The sequence below is a fragment of the Symphalangus syndactylus genome, chromosome 18 (assembly GCF_028878055.3).
Source record: "Symphalangus syndactylus isolate Jambi chromosome 18, NHGRI_mSymSyn1-v2.1_pri, whole genome shotgun sequence".
NCBI classification, from domain to species: Eukaryota; Metazoa; Chordata; class Mammalia; order Primates; family Hylobatidae; genus Symphalangus; species Symphalangus syndactylus.
The window spans coordinates 9,599,445-9,612,803 of NC_072440.2; the positions used below are offsets into that span (position 1 = coordinate 9,599,445).

Consider the following 13,359-nt stretch of genomic DNA (forward strand, 5'->3'; position numbering starts at 1 on the left):
GCCCTCCCCTCCCCTCCCCACGTTCCCCTTCCCCTCCCCCCTCCCCCTCCCCCTCCCCCTCCCCCTCCCCCTCCCCCTCCCCCTCGGCTTTCCCTCTCCCTCTCTCTCCTTCTCCTGTTCTCCCCGCCCTCTCCTCCTCTCCCTCGTCGGGGGCGGGGCCGGCAGCTCCCGCGCGCTCCGGCCCCTCCTCGGCCACACAAAGGCCCCGTCTCCATGGCAGCAGCGCGGGCCGGAGCGCAGCGCCGAGCGCGGCCCGGGCGCCATCGAGCCTTGGCGGCGGACGTGCAGGTACCGAGCTCTGGGGACTGGGCTGCGGGGACGTCTCGCTGGGCGCGGGGGGCTTCGCCGTCAGCGCCGCTCCGCCCGGGCCTGCCGCGCTCGGGCCCGGGGACTAGGAGGCTGCGGCTCCGCGGAGGGCTCCCGGGGCCTGGGCCCCGTCCGTCGGTCCATCCGGCGAGGCCCGGGCCGCTCCCGCCCCACGCCCTTCCCGGTGGGGACTCGGGGGACGGGTCCGGCCGGCGGGGGCTGCGCGTCCCTCCGGAGCCGCGTCGGATCGCTTCTCCGCGCCTGCCTCTCACTCTTCAGCCGCCGAGCTCCGTGCGCCGAGCGGAGACGGTCCCGCGGTGCGGGCGCTCTGGGCCGGCCCCAGGCTCAGCGGCACAGGAGCCTGGCTTTGCCCGAGCTCCCGCGGGCCGTCCCCGCACCCCCTGGGGCCTGCTTGGCGCGGGGGGACCAGGGCGGAGAGCACCCGCACCTGGCGAGACCTCACGGCTTGGGCCTCCTCGCGGTTCCCAGGGTGGCGTCTGGGTGGACACCCCGAGACACAGCAAGTCTTAGAAGCAGGGGCGCGGGCCCTGCCTGTCCCCTGCTGACCCTGCCCCTCCGCACCCTGCTCCTGCAGGAAGCCCCTGCCCTGCCAGCGCCCCTGGTCGGGCTATTCGGCAGATCTGGGGAGCCCGCCTTCCCCTGTCATCTGGGGGTCTCAGAGCCCCGGAGCCCTGGAGCTTCCTGCCAGGCCCTTGATTTCTCTTCCCGAAGCTCCCTGGGAAAGGAAGAAAGGGGTCTGTCTGCCCACTCTGGGCTGTGGCAGAGTCAGGACAGGGCGTGAGGGTGGGCCCCAAACCCGGCAGATCTCGGGGGCCTGGAGGGCTCCCTGGGCCCCACCTTCCCTGGACCCCCTCACCCCCCCCCCCCACTTAATGTTTGACTTCGGCCCCTGCTTGGAGGCTCCGCGCAGCCTGTGAGGCTTTAAAGTTGAGCTTCCTCAGGAGCCCTTTGCGGGTGGGAGAGCCAGGCTGCCGGGAAGTGGGGGCTGTCAGCCTGCCCCATGCCCAGATGACCCTGGCACGGAGCAGCTGAACAGCTGGTGGGAGGAGCCCTCCCTTTCCTGCCCAGAGGTGAGGGTCCCCCGGAGGGCAGGGCCAGCGGGCATATTTTTGTGGCGAGTCAGCTTTTTGCGTGTTGCATAGAAATCCTCGGAGCCGACTGAGAAGCAAGCAGGTGGGCCTGGCACATCTGAGTCCTCCCACGGTACCTATGGGGGGCCCACCTCTGTCCCGGGGGGTCTGGGAGGCCTGAGGTCTGGCCAGGGGTTCCTTGCCCCAGTAGAGGAGGGAAGTTACTGAGAAAAACAAGGGTTTGGAATGTGAGTCCCCCTCCCCCACCGGCTGCCTGCCAAGAAAGAATTATTTTGGATTATCCAGCCGTGTCCAGCCACCCGAAGCGGGAGGCTGCAGCGTGGGAGAGGGATCCACTTCCGGGCCGTGGGTTGAGGGCCCCAGGAGGACGACAGGCAAGTCCGGGCAGCTCTGCCACTTTCTACTGCAGCTGCCCAGACTGGGCGGGGAGAAGATGCGTCACCTTTGGGTTGGAGAAAGCCCCAAGGTTGGCCCCAGCAGGCCCCTCTGGGGGAGACCATGGGACAGGAGGAGCTCTGGGCCCACCCAGGGACCCCCTCGCCCCGAGAAGCCTCAACGGTGGTCTGAAGAGCCTCTGAGGTACCCTCCAGGCCCAAGTTCAGGGACACATCCTGTGCCAGTGACCTGTGCATGCCAGGGAGGAGCAGGCAGGAGCGAGGCTAGGCTGCTAGGGAGGGTACTGGGGTCTCCCTCAGGGGGCCCTCCTGCCCAAACTGACTCCCTGTTCAGCTCCTGACTAATGGACCAGCCTCCCTCCAAGCCCCTCCAACAGCCAGTCCTCACCTACGACCCCCCTTGGATATGGCGCCTGTGAGCCCATTCTGCAGGTGGGGAGACTGAGGCCAGAGATAGGTCTGTGTGAAGAGTCATCTGCGATGCTGTGTGCCCAGGGCTGTGGCTGCCTGGCGCTCTGGGTCCATCCATGCTGTGTGTGCACCCGGGGCGTGTGCCCAGCAGCCTGCATGGGGACCACATCGGGGAGGTGGAGCCGGCAGCTGGCCCCAAGTGCAGAAAGCCCAGGGGCTTGGCCCCGGCCCAGGGAAGTGGAGCAGAAGAGATTGGATTGGAAGGTGGTGGGGAGGGCCCATATGGCACAGTCCTCCTCCCAGCCCAGGACGTCATCCGTGCTCACCATGTCCTGCCCCCTGCCTCACCCTGTGCCAGCCACAACTGATGGTCCCCCTGGGACGTGGGCATGGGCAGGGGTGCACTGGCTGGGAGAGGCCATGTCTTCCGGCCCCTCATATTGTGCCTTCTCTGAGCTAGGCAGGCACTTGGATGCCAGGCCTCTGCCACGAGGGCTGCCTTCCCCTAAGCTGGGAGTTCTCACTCAGCTCATGCCTCCGTCCCTCTGGCTGCAGCCTGGCCGCCCTCCTTGGAAGTTGGCGGGGAACCTCCTGTGCCCAGAGCCCGCCTTGGACACGGTTTGGGGATGAGGTAGTGAGCTGTTCAGAACTCACCCAGTGGCCAGCAAGGGGCCCCCCAACCTTGACCTCCCTTCTGTGAGGCAGATCCAGGTTCTCTGGGGGTGGGAGATTCAGTGAAGCTGGGGCTGGCCAGAGCCCCTCCCTCCCTCAGGCGTAGTGGCTGCTTGTGTTTGGGGCGGGGCTGTGGGTGGGGTGGGGCTGGGTCTCTGACTAATTACAGGATGGGGAGGGTGGGTCAGAGCCTTGGCTGGTGGGGGGTGCTCGGGCTGTGGGGCCCCGGGGAGGCAGCTGCCCTAGCTTCCCTCTTTCTGGGCTACAAGAGGTTCCTCCACCTTCTTCCTTTCTGTGGTTTCACATCCCTTGACACAGGGCCTGCTTCTTCCCATACCCCTGGATTGTAAGGACCCCCGCCTCTCTCTGCCAACCAGGGAAGGACCCTGCACTGTTCTGGGCTCCCCCAGCCACAGGTGTGGCCTCAGGCCAGGCCCTGACACAGCGGCCCTCCTAGCTCAGAAGCCTTCTCTCTGAAGACCAGGCGTGTGAAGGGATTGGATGGGCCCCTCCCATCTGGCCCTGAACACTGGCACCCCGCCCCCCCAGTGGATCCGCCCTGCCCTGTGAAATTCATGAACCTGTGACAGTGACTGGCCCCAGGCCCAGTGGTGCCGGGGATGGTGGGGCAGGCTGCCCCTGGTGGTACTGCAGGTCTGCCCCACCCCGTGGGGATGTCTGTGTCTGGGGAGGAGCCTGGGGCTGGCCTGGCCTTGGAGCTGGGGGTTCTGTTTCGCACAGTCCTGCCTCTGCAGCCCAGATCCCGGAGCCCTTCACACCCAGAGGCCAGCCCACACCGCGGCCCGCTATGGTTGGTGGCCTTCCCTGGGGGTGGCCCCCGAGGCCACACCTGAGCTGCCTCATGTCCCAGGCTAGGTGAGGGAGGAGACTGCCCTGGGCTGGGATCAGGGCGCTTGGGGGCAGGTCCGGCTCTCTTCCTCAGCCCCTTAAGTTCTCCTGGCTTCTGAAAGCCAATAGTTCCTCATTTCGGTTCCGGCTGAGTCCCGGCCCAGGCCTGGGGCAGGAGAGGGAGGTTCAGCCCCCAGCTCTGTCAGCAGGGTCCCAGCAGCAGCAGCAGCAGCAGCAGCAGCAAGGGCAGGGACTGGGCTCCTGGGGATAGGGCCCTCGGCCCCTCTGGCACAGCTGGTCAGCAGCTTCCATGGGGGACCCTGGGTGGAGCCACAGTGTCCAGCACCGATCTCTGGGCCTGATGCTGCCCCAGCTGAGTCCCACAGCAAGCGCAAGAAAGAGGAAAAGTGCTTGGTGTCCACCTCTGAGAAGGCCTCCCGTGTGAACACGGCCCCCCGAAGGGCCAGGCAAGAGCGTCTGCTCCCGTGGCTGGGATGGTTCCTGCCCACGAGCCCTGTGCAGGGCTGCGGCTCTTCCCAGTGACCTCCTGCTCTGGTCTGGGGCCCCAGAGCCAGCATGCCACCTGCTCAGAGACAGATTGGGCCACCTGTCAGATTGGCGGCTGGGGGCACTGTCCGCTCCTTCCAGGCAGCTTTGAGGGCTTCTCAGAGGAGGAACCCCCCTGCCCTGCTGGTCTGAAGTGGGGTGCTGAAGGCCGAGGCAGTTTCCAGGGGGCTATGCCTCAGGCTGCGTGGGTGGCCGTGGGAGGAGCGTGCTCTGTGATTGTCAGTGCACCTGCCTGGGGTCCATGCTCCGTCCTCACCTGGGGTCTGGCTTTGAACCTAGGTGAGTTCTGGGGCTCTGAGGACAGGCCAGAAGCAGGAGTGTGGGGGGTCTCTCCTGGGGGAAGCAAGGGAGGCCTGGGCCTGTGTGACTCAGACGTGGTAGGGTGGCATGGGGGCCACAGCTTGGTGGGATGGCGGGGGCTTGAGGGTAATCCAAGTCTTTCAGGGACCCAGCCATGGAGAGTGGGGTTTGAGGACCAGCAGGAGGTGAGGACTCTGGATCCCAGCCCTGCCAGGTGTGTTTTCAGAGCTGGGGCCTGCTTTGGAGGAGATGGAGGGCACAGAACACTGCTGAGCCCAGGCCCTGGGCCTCCTTCCCACCAGCGAGGGGGAGAAGCTATTTTAAGTGGAGCCAGCAGTTGACAGGGGCAAGGGGCAGGTGGTGGGAGGGAGGTGCTCCAGCATGGCCCCCCCACTCCCTCTCAGCCTCAGAGATTGGCCAGGGGAGCTGAGGGGCTTGGCCTCCCCACTCCCATCTTGGCACCCAGCCTGATCTGGTGACCACCCTGAGGGACCTCAGGAGAAAAGGATGTTAGGGAGGAGGGCGGGAAGGTGGGGCGCCCCAGGCAGGCCATCCAGGCCCAGCAAAGCTCGCTGGAGGGTCCCCCAGTTCTGCATTTAGACCTGGGGCACAGTGGCTCTTGACCAGGCCCTGGAAGGTTCGAAGTCCTCAGCTCCACCATGAACAGAGCAAGCCCCCACGTGGGGCAAGGGGCTGGACCTGGCCTCCAGGGCCACCCACCTCCCCACACAGCTCCAGCCACGGGCATCACCTCCCACTCACTGTCCTGCCCCCACTCTGAGATGGGCATTTCCTCATTGGGAAATCCCGGTCCCTCTGGCCTCCCAAAGCCCTGAGTGTTTGCCCCTGCGGGGCCCAGCCCACATCCTGGGCTGCCTCACCCTTGGCCTGGACCCAGGTCCTGCCCAACACCCTGTGCCTCACCAGCCCCAGCTCATCCTGGGCAGACACAGCCCCTCTCCTCTGCTGAGATGGCCCTGCCCCTGCCCCCCTCCCCCATGCCACCCCCAGCTCATCCTGGGCAGACGCAGCCCCTCTCCCCTGCTGAGACGGCCCTGTCCCCCCTCCCCTCCCCCATGCCACCCCCAACTCATCCTGGGCAGACGCAGCCCCTCTCCCCTGCTGAGATGGCCCTGCCCCTGCTTCCCTCCCTCATGCCACCCCCAGCTCATCCTGGGCAGACGCAGCCCCTCTCCTCTGCTGAGACGGCCCTGCCCCTGCTTCCCTCCCTCATGCCACCCCCAACTCATCCTGGGCAGACACAGCCCCTCTTCTCTGCTGAGACGGCCCTGCCCCTGCTTCCCTCCCCCATGCCACCCCCAGCTCATCCTGGGCAGACACAGCCCCTCTCCTCTGCTGAGACGGCCCTGCCCCTGCTTCCCTCCCTCATGCCACCCCCAACTCATCCTGGGCAGACACAGCCCCTCTCCTCTGCTGAGACGGCTTTGCCCCCGCCCCCCTCCCCCTATGCCACACATGGCCCCTCCCTCGGGGCTCCAGGCAACGCTGGGCTCTGAGAGCCCCACTGCCCCTCTCAGCCCAGGTGCCCCAGCCTGAGGCATCTCTCCCAGGCTCTTTGTACTGGGGACGAGTTCTGGGTGTTGGGGTGAGACTCTGTTGGCAGGGCTTTTCCAGCAGAACCCAGCCGTGTGTGTCTGCACATGTGTGGTCATGTGTGTAAGTGGTGTCTGGCACACAGGCTTGGCGCGGCGCCCCAAGCTAATTGTGGGGTTCAGCGGTGATGGGCGAGGTGGGGCTGGGGTGACCGCTGAGGCGCTGACAGGCTGACGGGGAGATTACAGGCCTTGCTTACTGCTCACTGGCTGGGGCCTCACCCGTCCACCCCCCAACGCCCACCCCGGGGGTGAGAAGGGGGCTGTGGGCGGGGGCTGGTCCTGAGCCAGCTGCATCCAGGCAGGACCTGGTCTCTGAGCAGCCGGCTGCTGTGGGGTTGAGCTGGAAAGGGGGAGATGCATGGGGGCCACTCAGAGGAGAGCCTGCAGGTGGGGCTGGGCACCGGTGGGCAGGGAGGCCTCCTTTCAGGAGAGACTCCGAGTGACTGAGCCCCAGAATCCCACGAGAGTCCCTCCGTAGCCGCCTGCTGTCTGACCGCATGTCCTGTCCTGATGAGCTGGTGGTTCCTGCAGTGGCCACCGGCCTCATGTGTGTGCCCAGAGCGCCTGGCAGTGCCCGCCCCTCCCGCGGGAGGTCCTCAGGAAGCACGGAGACATCGGTGGGTTCGTTGCGCTGCCCAGCTTTCTGACCCGAAGGACTGCTGTGTAGCAAGAGGGGGCTGCAGCTGTGCCCAGGCTGGACAGGATGGGGGCTGGGACCCCGAAAGGGGTGGTTGAGGAGAGAGGTGGTTCTGCAGTCCTGGTCATGTGGGGACAGGCCGCCATAGCCAGCTGGATCCCACCTTCTGTCTGAGGGCTGGGGAGGACCATCCTTCAGATGTGCCAGTGGGCCGTGGCCAGAGAGGAGGCTGAGGGCCTCACAACTGGGATGGGAGGGCAGCCTGGGGCCCCAGTCTAGGGACCCACCATATACAGGGGCTGCACTTGGTGCAGAGGTGGAGAGGGGGCTGGGGCAGGCCCCTCGGGCGTGGCCAGGTGAGCTCAGGGGGTGCCTGAGGGCCAGGGCTAGATACAGAGGCCCTGGGTACCAGGTGGCCTGGGTGCGTCAGGAGGTGTGGACCAGTGGGGGCTGTGACTGACTCGGCTGGAGCAGGTGACAGGAGGACCTGGGGCTTCATGGGGCACCCCCAGGATCCTGGGCTGGTGGCCCCATCGCTGCCACCAGCCAGGGTGACTTTTCCTGCTGGCACCCAGAGCCCAGACTGCAGGGGAGGCTGGCCCCAAAGTAGGAGCCCCGCCCTGGAACCAGGCTGGTGGAGAAGGGGTGCGATGGCCTCCACCTGGGAGGGGTCCTCAGCCGAGAGTCCAGCGGGGATCGCTGTAGACGCTGACGCGAGGCTCAGGCCTTGACGTCAGTCTGTCCCTGGAGTCCCGCCCCGCCCCACCCCAGCTCCTGGGTCGGATTGTGCCGGGAGCGCTCGGCCTTTGACCCGGGTGAGTCTGGCCTTGACCCTGGGTCCAGAGTCCTGCGGGAGGCTGCTCCGGGCAGGGTCGTGCATGATTGGCAGCTGGGCCGGGAGGGGCGAGCCCTGAGACCGACCCGGGGCACGGGCGGAGCCACCATCGGCGGGGCGGAGCCGCTCCCCGAGCCCCTTCCCCGGCCCGGAGGACTTAGGTCATGGCCGGCTGTGCGATCCGATGTGCCTGACGCCAGGTGAGCGCCCCGCGGGGACGACGTCTCCTGCGCTCGTGTGACTGTCGCCGCCGCCGGCATTGTTACTCGGGTCAGGCTCCCACCCGCCCGCGCGTCCTGGGTCCCCGGCCTGGTGAGGTTTGTCCCACAGGCGGCCACGTGCTCCCTCCAGGTGCGCGGGGCCGAGGGGCGGACGGGGCGCCGGAGTCCCCGGGAGGGCGCGGGAGGTGGCCGTGGAGCTTGGGCTCGCGGGGGGCAGTGGGCGGCGCCGAGGAGGCCCGGGCCTAGTCCCCGCGCTTCCTGGCCCCGGGCGCGCTTTGCCCCTGGCTCCCGGGCAACCATTCTGTGCCCTCCGGGGAGTCTGGCGGCGCCGGCGCCGGGGGAGGGGCTGTGCCACCTGGGTCCGCCTGGGAGGAATAGTCCAGGGCGCTCCACACAGGCCAGGGTGCCCGCCTTCGGCTCTGGCCGGGTACCGCGCTCGCAGACCCACCCAGGAGACGCCGCTCCCCGCCGCGCTGGCTCCGGGGGGCCGCCCCCCGCCTCCTGGGCTGAACTCTGACCCGGGTCACCGGCGGGTGGGGCTGGGTGGCGGGGCCGCCGGTCTCTCCCTCGCCAGGTCTCCCGCGCGCTCTCGAACCAGTCCCTCCCCGCGTCTACCCACGGGCGCGGTGCTGCGGGGAGGGGCGGCTGGGGTCCTTGCCGACCCCCCAGCCCCCGCCCCGCGGCGCCCCCCTCGCGCTTGTTTTGAAAACAGCGGAGGCTGGGATTCGCCGGCGCGTCTGTTCTGTTTCCTCTGATATGTTTAGCGCTCTGGGCTAATTGCAGATTTGCGTGTGTCGCTAGCTTTGGCCCGGCCCCCTGGCTGCTGGCTGCGGGGCCTCCCTGGCTTCTCTGTGACGCCTGTCGCCCCGTTCCGGGACAGCCACTCTCAGACGCGCCTTGGCCTGTGCTTGGGGCAGCCAATCGCTCACTTTGTCCGAGGCTGCTTCCCCCGCCCCCGCACTGGGCTCCCCCACTCCCCGCCCCGTGCAGGGCCTGTGTCCATCCCAATCCTTTGAGTCCTGGAGGGCCGCACAGCCCTAGGACCCCTGCCTGCTCCACCGCCCATGTCCTAGGTGCTCATGCCACCCCCTCCCGTCCTCCCAGGCCTAGGCCTGAGCTGTCCTAGTTCTCCATGGCTGCTGCTGCCTGGATCCCCATCTTGGCCCCTGCTGGGCCGCTGCTCATGCACCTCCTCTGGCCCCTCCTCTGGCCCCTGCCCTCTCTGGTTTCCGTGCCAGAGCCCACAGCCTGGTCTGGCCAAGAGCAGCCCCCAAGCTGGGCCTGTCCTCCCACTGGGCCTGACTGCTTTGTGCTGGTTTGATTTTAGCATTAAGAATGATTCAGTCTGGCTGAGTGTGGTGGCTCACGCCTGTAATTCCAGCACTTTGGGAGGCCAAAGCGGGTGGATTACCTGAGCTCCGGAGTTCGGGACCAGTCTGGGCAACACGGTGAAGCCCTATCTCTACTGAAATAGAAAAAATTAGCCGGGCGTAGTGGCATGCACCTGTAGTCCCAGCTACTCGGGAGGCTGAGGCAGGAGAATCGCTTCAACCCAGGAGGCGGGGGTTGCAGTGATCCAAGATCATGCCCCTGCACTCCAGCCTGGGTGACAGAGTGAGACCTGTCTCAAAAAAGAGAAAAGAATGGCTCAGTCTGTTTGCTTGAAAATACTGAAAGGCAGAGAACCCCCAATTTTAGTCCCCTCTGGAACCATCTCACAGTGCGGCCAAGACTTGGGGCGGTCTCAGAACCAAGGCTGGCAGGAGTTGGGGTACCTGGCAGCCCCTATTCTTGGCCTCATCTGGAGTAGGGCTCTGTCCTTCCCCCTGAGATGCCTCTTGTTTACCTTTACCTGGTGGGAGGGGCGGGGACCAGACTCAGCCTGTGCAAGGGGCCTGGGGGCTGCTGGTCAGAAAAAAAAAAAGGGACCCGAGGAGGGGGCCACAGGTGCCAGCCAGCAAGTAGCTCCTGCTGCCTCCCAGGCTGTCTAGATTGTAGGGGGGAAGCCCAGCATCCCTGTGCTGCCCTTGGCCCGCATCGGAGTTCTGATTGGGGGAGGAGACCCTTCTGCTCTGTTGGCCTGCGGGTGACCTGCAGGGGCAGGTGTTCTTTTGGGCTCCCACCCCTGCATGTCACCACCGCTTCCCGGCTCACTGAGCTTGGAACAGCAGGTGCCCAGTGACTAGATGCAGTGTTTGGACTTGTTGGGGCAGGGTGGGGGGGCAGCTGGGGCCTGTCGGTGAAGACCATAGACCACAGAGCAAGGCCAGTGCCTCAGGGGCTGGGTTAGGGAGGGTGTCTCGGGGTCTAAAGGATGGACAGGGGCTTTCCAGGGAGCACAGTGAACACAGACGTGGGAATGTCGTGAGGCAGTGTTCTCTGAGTGGTGGGCACAGCTGTAAAGACTTCCGCACCCACTCAACCTCAAGGCAGCCCTCTGAGGTGGGCGCCATAATGACCCCCAGGTTACATATAGGGAAACTGAGGCACAGAGCAGCTTTCTGAATGGCCCACATGAGCCAGCTAGAATGTGACAGAGCTGGGGTGTGAACTCACTGGTCTGGCTCTGGAGTTCAGGCCTCGAGGTCCCTGCCTGCAGCAGCGTCAGGTGTGACCTCAGCCACCTAAGGAAGAAACTCCTTTTTCTGGGATAGCTAAGCGGGAATCCTGTGAGCAGGAGATGGAGCCTGGCTCAGTGTTGAGGGCAAGATGGATGGAGGTGGGAGAAGCCAGAGGCCGGGCAGAGGAGGTAGACTTGGGCCAGGAAGGGCCCTAGGCTGAGGGTGGAGGGATCCTGGTGTTATTCTGTGGGAGGGGAAATCCATGGCCGTCCTCCACTGTGAGGGCCAGGGAAGAGGACGGCGGGAAGCCCCCTCCAGGAGAGTGGAGTATGGGCCCTGCCTCTGGCTTCCTGAGTGGATCGGTCACTCAGGGGAGGTTGTTCGAGGGCGTGCGGGGTGGGCGGGGAGGAGGCCAGCCTCCCCTGACCTTGGCTGATCCTGCCCCCACGCCTGGGGGTGTGCTGCAGGGAGAAGTTTGGGGGCTGCAGGAGGCTGAGGGGGTGGGCACAGGGGCACACAGGCCGGTGTGGCATCCCTTCAAGGTGGCAGGTCTGGGGGCACCGTGCCACCGCCATGGCTGCCACCTCCGTCGGGAGCTGCAATCTCCAGTCCCTGCCGGTCCCAGCTTTCTCAGGAGACCTGGTGCTGCCCTGTGCTTTGGCTTCTGAGTTTGCCAGAGGAGCAGCCTTTCGCCCTTTTCACGAAGGTGCTGTTGAGTCTCAGGTCGAAAGGAGACTCTCTGCCCGCCAAACCTCACCCTTTCCCCAGCCCTTTGGCCGGGTTAACCCTTACCTGTGCAGCAGGGTAGCACAGTCCATGCACAGCTGTGGCGCTCACCTCCCTTCCCGCCGCCCCCCGCTGGTATCACCGCATGTGCAACCCTGGGTCCCGCTGCACAGGGCACATGAGGATCCCGGTGGGGTGGGAGGAGAGCGGGGCCTGGCCCTGCGGGAGGAGGCGCTTTGCTGGCACCCAACCTGGCCAGGCTGGAGTGGACTCTGGGGCCTGAGCAGGATTCAGTAGCTGAACCTTGGTTGTAGGAGTGGCTATTGAGGGCCTGGAGAGTCACATCCTGAGGCAGAGTGGAGCCTACCTTCTTTTCTTTCTTTCTTTTCTTTTCCTTTTCCTTTTTTTTTTTTTTTTGAGACAGAGTCTTGCTATTTCCCCAGGCTGGAGTGCAATGGTGTGATCTCAGCTCACTGCAACCTCAGGTGATCCGCCCGCCTCAGCCTCCCAAAGTGCTGGGATTACAGGCGTGAGCCACCGCGCCTGGCTCAGCTTCTTATTTAGACAAGCAATATGTAAATATAGTCTTAAACTTGTGTTTTGCTTTAATCTTAGAGTCAAGGTCTCGCTCTGTTGCCCACAATCACAGTTCACTGCAGCCTGGACCTCCTGGGCTCAAGCTACCCTGCCTCAGCCTCCTCAGTACCTGGGACTTCACCAGGTTGCACCAGGCTGCACCACCACACGCAGCCAGTTCATGGTCTAGTTCAAGTTCCTTGAACTTTTTTGTTGTGGGGTGTGTGTGTGTGTATTTTTTCAGACAGTCTCACTCTGGCCTGGGCTGGACTGCAGTGGCCTCCTCCTTGCTCCCAAAATTCACCACTATTTTCTTTTCTTTTCTTTCCTTTTTTTGAGACGGAGTCTCACTCTGTTGCCCAGGCTGGAGTGCAGTGGCAGGATCTCTGTTCACAGCAACCTCCGTCTCCTGGGTTCAAGCGATTATCTTGCCTCAGCCTCCTGAGTAGTTGGGATTACAGGCACGTGCCACTACGCCTGGCTAATTTTTGTATTTTTAGTAGAGATGGGGTTTCACCACGTTGGTCAGGCTGGTCTTGAACTCCTGACCTCGTGATCCACCCGCCTCCGCCTCCCAAAGTGCTGGGATTACAGATGTGAGCCACTGCACCCAGCCTTAGCCGGCCACTATTTTAAATTTGGGTTGAGATGGATGGGGCCAAATACTGCACCCAGACTTCCCCATCAGAGTCAGCACAGACGCACCTGCATCTACCATGTAGTCTTCCACAGTATCCTCTGGTGGGATGCTGGGTGGCTGCCAAATTTTCACTAAAGCCAACCATGCCGAGAAGCACCCTGGGTCTGTGCCTTCCTGTGGGTATAGTCGGTGTTTATCCAGAGCTAGAAGATACAATAGCAAGTGAAGATACAATAGCAAGTGAAGATACAATAGCAAGCATTGCTGAATGCTACAGTGTAACACTCTGAGGCTTTTTGTGAATGAATTCATTTAGTCCTTATAAACCCCTGGGGGTAGCTCACTATTCTGTCTCCATTCCACAGATGGAGAATGAGGCATAGAGAAGTTAAGTAATTTGCCCAAGGCCACACAGCTAGTAAGTGAAATTTCAGGGCCATGGGTGTGCATATTTTTCAGAAAGCAAGTGTTTTTTTGAGACGAAGTCAGGCTGGAGTGTAGTGGCGCGATCTCTGCTCACTGCAAGTTCCGCCCCCCGAGTTCATGCCATTCTCCTGCCTCAGCCTCCCGAGTAGCTGGGACTACAGGCGCCTGCCACCAGGCCCAGCTAATTTTTTTTTGTATTTTTAGCAGAGACGGGGTTTCACTGTGTTCACCAGGATGGTCTCGATCTCCTGACCTCATGATCCTCCCGCCTCAGCCTCCCAAAGTACTGGGATTACAGGCATGAGCCACCGCACCTGGCCTCAGAAAGCAACTTTTATTTTAAGCAAAGTAATAGCCATACCCAGTTTAAACAGGCAGAAAGCGCCTGACAGAGGGGAGTGCCAGGAGCCCTGGAGGTGTCTGAGGAAGGAGTTGTGCAGGGGCCAGAGGGAAGGCAAAGGCCAGATGGGGTCCTGTGGGATGTTTCTTTCCCCAACCCCCGCCAGCAT

The 13,359-nt window shown here is 64.1% G+C and overlaps 1 protein-coding gene across 8 annotated transcripts in view; it reads left to right on the top strand.

Annotated features, from left to right (window-relative positions):
• The first annotated feature begins 156 nt into the window (after positions 1–156).
• Positions 157–13,359, top strand: part of PLXNB2 (plexin B2) — a 32,904-nt gene continuing 19,701 nt past the window's right edge. The window contains exon 1 of one of the 8 annotated variants that reach the window (XM_055252247.2): positions 157–288. The gene's annotated coding sequence lies outside the window, so the exon portion shown is untranslated. Of the gene's footprint in view, positions 289–7,624; positions 7,681–7,780; positions 8,052–12,788; positions 12,843–13,359 lie in introns of those variants that run through there. The other 7 variants (XM_055252250.2, XM_055252246.2, XM_063622415.1 and 4 more) reach the window with 7 other exon arrangements.